Consider the following 10,079-nt stretch of genomic DNA (forward strand, 5'->3'; position numbering starts at 1 on the left):
AAAAAAAAAAAAAATAGATTTACAGATTTAAAAAATTGAAAATCATACTATAAAAAATTAAAATTGTACTTTTAAAAATTAAAAGAATTCATCACTAGTATACCTGCACTGCAAAAGGCCTAAAAAAAATTATTCAGCCAAGGGTAAAGAATACTAGATGAAAACCAGAACTTTAGGAAAAAATAGTGTATCAAGGCCAGGCATGGAGGCTCATGCCTGTAATTGCAGCACTTTGGGAGGCTAAGATGGGAGGATGGCTTGAGTCCAGGAGTTTGAGACCAGCCTGGGGAACATAGGGAGGCCCTATCTCTACAACAACCAAAAAAAAAAAAAAAAAAAAAAAAAAAAAGCTGGGTGTGATGGTGCATGACTGTAGTCCCAGCTATCCAGGGAGCTGAGACAGGAGAATTGCTTGAACCGGTTGGGGGGTCAAGCCTGCAGTAAGCTATGACTACACCACTGTACTCAAGCCTGGATGACAGAGTGAAACCCTGTCTCTAAAAAAACAAAAAAGTGTTTACTGTAAAACTACAGTAATCAAGCCAGTATGGTACTGGTAAAAGGATAAACAGATCAATGGAACAGAATAGAAAGCCAATACATAAATCCATATTTATATTATTTAATTTTTGACAAAGGCCCAAAGCAATCCAATGAAGAAAGTAAAGTCAGCCAGGCGTGGTAGCTCATGCCTCTAACCCCAGTACTTTGGGAGGCTGAGGTGAGAGGATCACTTGAGCCTAGGAGCCTGATTCCAGCCTGGGCAACATAGTGAGACCCTGTCTCTACCGAAAAATATGTACAAAAATGAGCTGGGCATGGTGGCATGCACTGGTAGTCCCTGCTGTGGTTGGAGGATAGCTTGAGCCTGGGAGATTGAGGCTGCAGGAAGCTGTGATCGAGCCACTGCACTCCAGCCTGGGCAAGCCCGTCTCAATTTTAAAAAGAAAAAAAAATGCTGGGTGCAGTGGCTCACTCCTGTAATCCCAGCACTTTGGAAGTCCAAGGTAGGTGGATCACGAGGTCAGGAGTTTGAGACCAGCCTGGCCAACGTGGTGAAACCCTGTCGCTACTAAAAATACAAAAATTAGCCAGGTGTGGTGGCAGGCACCTGTAATCCCAGCTACTCAGGAGACTGAAGCAGGAAAATCACTTGAAACCGGAAGGTGGAGGTTGCAGTGAGCCGAGATTGCGGCATTGCACTCCAGCCTGGGCAACAAGAGCAAAACTCTGTCTCAAAAAAAAAAAAGGTCTTTTCAATACATGGCTCTGCAATTACTATATGTCATTATGGGGTAATAAATGAATGTTAGTCTCTAAGTCATACTATATAAAATTCAAAATTCAGTCAAGATGAACCACAGACCTAAGCGTAAAAGGGTGAAAACAGGATTATGCCTTCAGGAATTGGTGGGAGCGGGGTGTGGGGGTGGTAGACAAAAGTTTCTTAGGTCAGAAAATAATAATAAAGTTAGTTCTGGTAAACTTTACTACATTAAAACTGCACATCAAAAGCTCTATTAAGAAAATAATTTTGCAAGCCATGCAGGGATGGGGGGAATATGCAAAAACGTGTGAAAAAGGACTAGTGTTACCAGTCGAGGGTCTTGACAACAAGTCATCTATGTTCTTGACCTTTTGAACAAGACTGGGTCAAAACGCACAAACAAAGCAATGAAAGAATGAAGCAACGAAGGCACAGATTTATTGAAATGAAAGTACACTCCACAGAGTTGAGAGCAGGCTTGAGCAAACGGCTCAAGAGCACCAGTTACATAATTTTCTGGGGTTTAAATACCTTCTAGAGGTTTCCCATTGGTTACCTGGTTACACCCTATGTAAATGAAGGAATGGCCCATGGACCAGTCTGATCGTCTGGAGAAGGTGACCAATCAGAGGCTGAGGTGAAGTGACAAAGTTACATCCCTGTGCATATGAAGACTAGGCCCATGACCAGTCTAATTGGTTGTGGAAGGCGACCAATCAGAGGTACTTTCCATTTTTCATCCGCAAGGTAATGCAAATGGAGTAGTCTCGGATTCTTCTGTTACTTTGGTATGGAGAGGTGGGATTTTCCTTTTGATTCAGCTGTAGGATGTCTGTGCTTATCTGCCTTAGGTTCCCTGCCTCCAGACCCCATTCCCCTGACTCATACCCAGTAGTGGAATTGCTGGGTCATACGTTGATTTTTAGTTTTTTGAGGAGCCTCCATACTGTTTTCCATAACCCTGTACTAATTTACATTCCCACCAACAAAAGGGAAAATGGTTCCCTTTTCTCCACATCCTTGTCAACACCTGTTACCCCTTGTCTTTCTGATAATAGCCATTCTAACAAATGTGAGGTGATAGCTCATTGTTATTTTAATTTGTATTTTCCCATGATTAATGATGAGAATTTTTTTTTTTTTCATTTACCCATTGGCCATTTGTATGTCTTCTTTGAGAAGTGTCTATTTGTGTCCTTCCTCTATTTTTTAATTGAGTTATTTTCTTGCTATCAAGTTGGGTTCTTTATATATTTGGGATAGTCACCCATTATCAGACGTACAGTTTGAAAATATTTTCTCTATTCTACAGGTTGTCACTTCACTCTGTTGATTGTTTCCTTTGCTGTGTGGAAGTGTTTCAGTTTCATGTCATTTCATCTACATCTTTTGCTTTAGTTGCCTATGCTTTTGGGGTCATAACCAAAAAGTTATTGCCTAGACCAGTGGGGTTCATGGAGCTTTGCCCCTCTGTTTTCTTCTAGGAGTTATACGGTTTCAGATATATTTAAGTCCTTAATCCATTTTGATTTTTGTATATGGAGTGAAATAAAGGTCTAATTGTATTCTTTTGTGTGTGGACATCCAGTTTTCCCCACACCATTTGTTGAAGAGATGTCCTTTCTCCACTGTGTGTTCTTGGTACCTTCACCAAAAATCAGCTGGTTATAACTGCATGAATTTATTTCTAGGCTTTCTAATCCATTCCATGGGTCTATCTGTCTATTTTTATGCCAGTACCATGCTATTTAGATTACTAAGCTTTGTAGTATATTTTGAAGCCAAGTAGTGTGATGCCTCCAGCTTTGTTTTTGTTGCTTATGATTGTTTTGACCATGCAGCATTATTTTGTGTTTCCATATGAATTTTTCTTTTCAAGATGGAGTTTCGCTCTTGTTACCCAGACTGGAGTGCAATGGCACAATCTTGGCTCACTGCAATGGTTGCACTCCACCTCCTGGGTTCAAGAGATTCGCCTGCCTCAACCTCCCAAGTAGCTGGGACTATAGGCACCCACCACCATGCCTAATTTTTTGTATTTTTGTAGAGATGGGGTTTCACCATGTTGGCCTGGCTGGTCTCGAATTCCTGACCTCAGGTGATCCATCCGCCTCAGCCTCCCAAAGTGCTGGGATTACAGGTATGAGCCACTGTGCCCGGCCTAGCTCCATATGAATTTTACCATCATTTTTTATATTTCTGTGAAAAAAGTTGCTGGGAACAGGCCCCCCAAATCTGACCATAAATAGACCATGAGAAACTGCCCCTAAACAAAATCTCTTAAGCACTGTGACATGCTTATGATGGCTATGACACCCATGCTGGAAGTTCTTGGTTTCCTGGAATGAGGGCAAGGAACACCTGGCCCACCCAGGGCAGAAAACCACTCAAGGCGTCCCTAAACCACAAACAATAGCATGAGTGATCTGTGCCTTAAGGACGTGTTCCTGCTGTAGATAACAAGCCAGAGCCTGTCCTTTTGTTTCCTGTAAGGAATGCTTTTAGCTAATCTATAATCTATAGAAACAATGATTATCACTGGCTTGCTGTCAACAAATATGTGGGGCAAACTCTGTTTGTGGCTGTCAGCTCTGAAGGCCGTCAGCCCCCTGATCCCACTCTGTACTCTATTTTTGTGTCTTTGTCTTCATTCCTCTAGTGCCACTGGGTTAAGGTCTCCATGACTGAGCTGGTCTTGGCAAGTGGCACCCATATGTGGGGCTCAAACCTGGGTCGAAGGGTCACCGGAGCGACAGTTGGAGAACGTGCAACTACACTGGAGGGCACCCGAGTACTCTTAAGCAATCCCCGTGGTGAGTAAGAAGGCGAGCTCGGAAGCATCAGGGTAACAATGGGACAAGGGTCGAGCAGGCACGAGGCTTATATGAGTCTGCTTCAGCAGCTCCTAGGAAAGGAGTGAAGGTCAGCACTAGCCAACTTATGCAGGTTTTTAGAGCAGTAGAGAAATATTGCCCCTGGTTTCCCGACCGAGAAACTATGAATGTAGAGGTCTGGGAAAAGGTAGGCAGTGCACTGAAAAAGGCATATAAGGATGGTGCTGATGATATTTCTGTAACTGGTCAGTGTGGGTTCTGGTTCATTCCACTTTGGAGCTTTTCCACACAGATGACGAGGAGGAAGAATCAGAGGAAGAAGGAGAGTACAATAAAGTAACAGAAGAGGTGACAGAGCAGGTTTACTTGCCAGCTAAAGCAGCAAAGAAGGGAGAGGTTTGTCCCTACCCCTCTGCACCCTCTCATTATTTTCAAGAAAAAGAGTGGCCTGACCCTCTGGATCTTTCTTTTCCAGAGGACACTGGATGAAAAGTAGTTGCCCCAGTGACTGTTCAAGCAGCGCATCAAGCGACCACTGTCAGTTCTATTCAGGCAGGAATCCAGCAAGCTAGACGAGAGGGTGATATGAATGCTTGGCAGTTCCCTGTTAGAATACACCCACCTGATCAACAGGGGAATAGTATAGCTACATTTGAGCCTTTTCCTTTTGAAATACTTAAAGAATTTAAACAAGCTATTAATCAACATGGACCAGGTTCTCCTTTTGTAATGCAGTTAACTGCTTTTGTAAAACAGTTAAAGAATGTTGCTTTCTCCAGTCAGATGATTCCTACTGACTAGGACGCTTTTACTCAAGCTTGCCTGACTCCTGCTCAGTTCTTACAATTTAAAACTTGGTGGGCAGATGAAGCTTCCATTCAGGCTGCTCACAACGCCCAGGCCCAACCTCAAATTAATATAACTGCAGACCAACTTTTGGGGGTCAGCGGCTGGGCTGGTTTAGATGCACAAGTGGTCATGAAGGATGATGCCATAGAGCAGCTTAGAGGAGTGTGCATTAGAGCTTGGGAAAAAATCACTTCAGGAGGAGAACAATACCCTTCCTTTAGTGCTATAAAACAGGGACCAAAATAACCATATGCAGATTTTATAGTTTGGTTAAAGGAGTTTCTTAGAAAGGTGATTGCAGATTCGGCTGCTCAGGATATACTGTTGTGGTTACTAGCTTTCGACAATGACAATCCTGAGTGCCAAGTCGCTCTGAGACCTATTAGAGGGAAAGCACATTTAGTTGATTATATTAAGGCCTGTGACAGTATCGGAGGTAATCTGCATAAAGCTACTTGGTTGGTGCAAGCCATGGCAGGACTGAAAGTGGGTAAAGGAAATACTCCAATTCCTGGAGCTTGTTTTAACTGTGGGAAGCGTGGGCATATTAAAAAAGAATGCAGGAAGAATCAGAGAGTCAGGCTGCCAGATGGGGGAAAAAAGAAAACTGCTGAGCCTGAAATATGTCCAAAATGTAAAAAAGGAAAAAAATTGGGCTAATCAATGTCACTCTAAGTTTGATAAAGATGGGAACCTGATTTTGGGAAACGCCATGAGGGGCTCATCCTGGGCCCTGTTCCAAACTGGGCCATTTCCGGCTCAGGCCACTCCCTCACCCCTGTACAATGCCTGTCCCCTGCCACAGCCAGTAGTGCTGCAGTAGATTTATGCTGCACAAAAGCTGTGAGCCTTCTGCCTGGAGAACCCTGCAAAAAGTGCCAACAGGAGTCTGTGCACCCTTGCCAACGGGGACGGTAGGATTACTTCTAGGTAGGTCTAGTTTAAATTTAAATGAAGTGCAAGTACTTACAGGAGTCACTGATTCAGATTACAATGGGGAAATTCAAATTGTTGTATCTACTTCTGTTCCCTGGAAAGCAGAGCCAGGAGAGAGCATAGCACAGCTCCTGATTGTGCCATAAGTGGGAATGGGGAAAAGTGAAATTAAAGGAACAGGAGGATTTGGAAGCACAGATAAACAAGACAGAGCAGCTTACTGGGTAAATCAAATTACTGATAAACGTCCTACCTGTGAAATAACTATTCAGGGAAAGAAATTTAAAGGATTGGTAGATACAGGAGTGGACATTTCAATCATTTCTCTACAGCACTAGCCGTCCACGTGGCCAATTCAACCCATATTTTTAGAAGCAGCACTCCCTTTCCAGTGGCAAAATCTGTAACGGTTCCTAGGGCTTCCATAATAAATTGCCACAAACTTGGTGGCTTAAAACAACAGAAATTGATTCTCTCATGGTCCTTGAGGCCAGACGTTTGAAATCAAGATTTTGGCAGGGTTATGCTTTTGACAGCTCCGTGAAGAATCTGCTATTGCCCCTTCCTGATTCCGCTGGCTGCCAGCAATCCTTGGCGTTCCTTGGGTTGACTCACCCCAACCTCTGCCTCCGTCTTTACATGGCCTTCTTTCTGTGCACCTATTCGTCATCAAATCTCTCCCTTTGTGAGGAATCAGCCAATGGATTTAGGGCCCATCCTAATTCCGTATGACCTCATCTTAACCTGTTTACATCTGCAAAGACCCTATTTTCAAATAAGTACCAGAAGTTAGGACTTTAACATATTTTGGTGGGAGTGGACACAATTCAACTCACAACAAAAATATCTGGATCTTTGACATTCTGCTGCATCCTGCCGCTGGGCCGCTCCATTGTCTGTTGTGATTTTTTTTTTTTTTTTTTTTTTTTTGAGGCGGAGTCTTGCCCTGTCACCGGGGCTGGAGTGCGGTGGCCGGATCTCAGCTCACTGCAAGCTCCGCCTCCCGGGTTTACGCCATTCTCCTGCCTCAGCCTCCGGAGTAGCTGGGACTACAGGCGCCCGCCACCTCTCCCGGCTAGTTTTTTGTATTTTTAGTAGAGACAGGGTTTCACCGTGTTAGCCAGGATGGTCTCGATCTCCTGACCTCGTGATCCGCCCGTCTCGGCCTCCCAAAGTGCTGGGATTACAGGCTTGAGCCACCGCGCCCGGCCTGTTGTGATTTCTTGATGCCAACAGTTGGATGGACACAAACCCAGATACTACATGGCTTTTTGGTCACTATCTCCTCAAGATTCCAACTTCTTCCTGCTAGCCTGGACTCCCATTTCCCTGCCTGGTGCATATATTAGCTATTTGTCCTAACCAGCATCCCAGCTCCTAACTCTCTTGTTTTGTTTTGTTTTGTTTTGTTGAGACAGGGTCTTGTCACCCAGGGTGGAGAGTAGAAGAGTGATCACTGCTCACTGCCACCTCAACCTCCTGGGCTCAAGCAATCCTCTTGCCTCGGCATCTCAAAGCACTGGGATTACAGGTGTAAGCTACCACACTGGCCCCAATTCTCTCTTTCTGATTCAAGTAATTCTGGGCATCCTCCTTCCCGCTCAGTGCAGCTGTGTGGGGCCTGCTTATCAAGGTGCCACTCCTCCCCTGGCCAGGATGGGCTGGGTGACTCAAGTTAGCCAATCAGACTCTTCCTACTAGGGCTTTGGCACCTAGGTAGAGTAGCAAGAGGATGGAAAAATAGATGGGATGAATTCAACTTTGCCGTGGGGCCCCCAGGCCACTCTCAGGTTTCATGATTTGCTAGAAGGGCTCACAGAACTTGGAAAAACTGTTATGCTCACAGTTACAGTTTATTACGGGAAAAGAATACATCAAAGACTTGCCAGAACTTGGGGATAAAAAGAATACAGATTAAAATCAGCATAGAAAAAAAGGACAATAGGGCAGAGTTCAGGAGAAACCGGGAGTGAACTTCCAGGTGTTCTCTGCAGAGTCACAGGGACAACACTTAATCCTCCCACAACAATGTGTGACAGTGCACACCAATTACTGTCAACCAGGAAAGCTTACCCAAGTCTTGGTGCCATGATTTTTAATGGAGGTCAGTCATATAGGCATGGAGCTCCTGTCATATAGACATGACCGTCCTTAGCCATTTATTCCCCAGTTCCCCACCCATCCAGAAGCCAAACAGATACAGCATGGCCCAGGGCTCCCAGCAAATAAAAACAGGTCTTCCCCATAAACCACACCGTTAGCATGAGGTATAGGCAGGGCTGAAGTCTCAGGTCACAAAGGTGCTCTCCTCAGGCATATTCCAAAGGCCCAGAAGTTATCTCCCCAGAGATGGTCAGGAGCCAGTCCTTCCTTTGAAATGCTCAGGATTTGAGCAACCCAGTTCCACCGAGGTAACCCTTTTTAGCACACACTTATTCCCTGATACTCAACATTTCATGAGAGGATAGGGAGTTTCTACTCCACTCCTCAGAATGGAGATTGGTGGGGAAAACATATATCTTATGCGAGGCCGATGACTTACCTGATTGCGGGAGTTTGAGAGACAAAACTGAGTTTGTCCTGTTCAGCGCCCCTTAGGATCCCCGGGTAGCACTTCCGGCTTGCTCTCTGCCATGTTGGATCTCAGGCTCGCCCACCCACTCTTCCCTAGGGGCTTTTGTCCTTGCTGCTCCTCTGCCTGGAATGTACTTCCTCGCGCATCTCCGCGGCCTCCTGCACTTCTTTCAGGCTTCACTAAACTTCACAGGAGCCAGTGTACATTTTCCTCATTATCGCATTTGCTGGTTGTTCCTAATAGAAAAACAGGTCAGCATCCTCGCTGGAGGGAACTCCACAGCCTTGAGTCAGGGGAACAGCATGTGGTTCACAGCTTGGCTCTCACTGCTGCTGTAGAGCCACTGCCTCCAGGCCCAGCTGCAGCTCCTTCTGTTAATTAATCTTCTTTCATTTGCTGGGGCTGAACAAGGCCCACCCACAGACCACATGGGCCTGAGGATGAAATTTTGTATGGTGCAGAAAGATTTCAAATGGGAGCTAACATGTCCTTGACAAGTGGAATAGTGGCAGAAAAGGCTAGCTGTAGGCCATATCCATTCTCGCCTTCAACTCTTAGTGTTTTAATAAAAGAATCCTTGAGTTTTAACAAGGTTGGCAGAGGTTCAAGGTTGTGGGGGAAAAAAGGCTACAGACTCGTAACTCAAAAGCAAGACTTTGGTGTTTATAAGAGCTGCATCATAGTGAGGAGAGGGTGTTCACGCAAGAGTGGGGACCCCAGGTCTCCGTTCCTCACACATCAAAACAACAGGCTTTCTTCTACGCCCAAATATACCCAGGATCCCCCTATGGTCAGTAGGGGAGGAGGCAGGACAGATGAGACAGCAGGAGAGAGAAGGGCATACAGGATTATTTTTGCATTGTCAATTTCCTTCTTTTTTTTTTTTTTTCTTAACCACCTGAAGACATCAGTTAGATTTCAGTAAGCCTTGTTTATTAAGAATAAACAATCAAACATAAAAAATCAAAATGTTGCCAGCTGAGACTGGGCATGGTGACTCACGCCTATAATCCCAGCACTTTGAGAGGACGAGGCAGACGGATCACCTGAGGTCATCAGTTTGAGACCAGCCTGGCCAACATGGTGAAAACTCATCTCTACTAAAAATATAAAAATTAGCCGGGCGTGGTGGCACATACCTGTAATCCCAGACAATCGCTTGAACCCAGGAGACAGAAGTTGCAGTGAACCAAGATTACCCCCACTGCACTCCAGCTTGGGTGACAAAGTGAGACTCTGCCTCAAAAAAAAAAAAAAAGTTGCCAGCTGATGTCTTGGATTCAGCTGACAACTTTTCAGAAGACAAACGGAAAAAAGAAAGAAAGCAAGCCCTCATCTCTAGGACTGAAACCAGCTCGGGGCAATCTGTTTAACTTCATACCAAGTGTTCATACTCAGAAATCAAAGCCAACTGGCATTTCAACCACCTCCAGTATTTTTCTTTAATTTACAAAAGGCTACGTTGTCTTCCTAGTGCTGTCTCCCTGTGTGGATGCGCTTTGCAAAGGTCCTGGATGGAAGCAGATACCGTCTGTGTGAGGCATTCCCTGGCTCCCTGAGACAGCGTGGGGCATTCCCTCCCCTCTGCACCCATCTCCCACTTTTTTTTTTTTTAGAT

At 44.9% G+C, this 10,079-nt stretch overlaps 1 long non-coding RNA gene across 1 annotated transcript in view; it reads right to left on the reverse strand.

Moving 5' to 3' along the window:
- Positions 1 to 8,826, reverse strand: part of LOC105526520 — a 19,687-nt gene extending 10,861 nt beyond the window's left edge. Inside the window, exon 1 of the long non-coding RNA XR_001004089.1 lies at positions 8,429 to 8,826. This is a non-coding gene — a long non-coding RNA (uncharacterized LOC105526520). The remainder of the gene's footprint in view (positions 1 to 8,428) is intronic.
- Positions 8,827 to 10,079: the final 1,253 nt, after the last annotated feature.

Source organism: Colobus angolensis, unplaced genomic scaffold, assembly GCF_000951035.1.
Source record: "Colobus angolensis palliatus isolate OR3802 unplaced genomic scaffold, Cang.pa_1.0 Scaffold595, whole genome shotgun sequence".
Taxonomy (NCBI): domain Eukaryota; kingdom Metazoa; phylum Chordata; class Mammalia; order Primates; family Cercopithecidae; genus Colobus; species Colobus angolensis.